We start from the raw sequence: 1,195 nt of genomic DNA on the forward strand, positions 1-1,195 counted from the left end.
CCAATATTCATGGTAGCACAATTTACAATAGTCAACATATAGAAGCAACCTAAATGCCCATCAACAGAAGATTGGATAAAGAAATTATAGTTCATATGTAGAATGGAATGTTACTCAGTCATTTAAAAAAATGAAACCCTACCATTTATAACGACATGGATGGACCTTGAGGTTATTATGCTGAGTGAAATAAGTCAGACAGAGAAAGATAAATACCATATGATTTCACTTATATGTGGAATTTAAGGAACAAAAAGAACAAACGAATCAAAAACAGATTCACAAATATAGTGGACAATTTGGTGACAGCCAGAGGGGAGGGGAGTTGAGGGGCCGGGAGAATAGGGTGAAGGGTTAAAGAAGTACAAATTAATAGTTGATAGATGGTCACAGGAATGGGGAGCGCGGCACAGGGAATGCAGTTAGCATTAATATGATGGCAAGATGGAGGGCCAGGGAAGGGAGGGAGCAATTAGGGGAATCATTTTATGTATTATATAGATGTCTAACCAACATACTGTATACTCGAAACTAATTTAAATAAATACATTTAAAAAAACAATAAAACAAATATAAATAAATAAATAAATAAATAAATAAATAAATAAAATTTAAAAAACATTTAAAAAATTTTCTAATCTCTTCTTCCTATTATTGACAGTATTGTCTTTTATTTCCCTCATCCATAGGGTATAATCACTCAATACATTATAGCTGTTATTACTTTAAAGAAAGAATTACCTTTTAGATCAATTAAGAAGATAAAGAAAATATTTTAATTTTTCTTCATTTCTTCTCCAGTGCTCCTCCTTTGTTTATACAGATCTGATTTTCTCACTTATATAATTTCCTTCTACTCAGATAACTTTTTAAACATTCTTTACAGGGCTACTCTCCTGTCATTTTTTCCTTCAGATTTTGATCGAGAACATCTTTATTTCTCCTTCACTGTTGATAGAAATTTTTATTAGATGTAAAATTTTAGGCTGGTGGGTTTTTTTCTTTCAACACTTTGAAATTTTTACTCTAATCTCTTCTTACTTTCATAATATTTTATGAGAACTCCACTGTGATTCTTATCTTTATTACTCTACAGAGTAAGGTAGTTTTTTTTTCCTTTGGGTTCTTCCTAAACTCTATCTTTCTGCAGTTTGAATATGATATGTCTAAGTGCATTTTTTTTTAGTATTCATTC

Source organism: Pteropus medius, unplaced genomic scaffold (assembly GCF_902729225.1).
Source record: "Pteropus medius unplaced genomic scaffold, Ma_sr-lr_union100, whole genome shotgun sequence".
NCBI classification, from domain to species: domain Eukaryota; kingdom Metazoa; phylum Chordata; class Mammalia; order Chiroptera; family Pteropodidae; genus Pteropus; species Pteropus medius.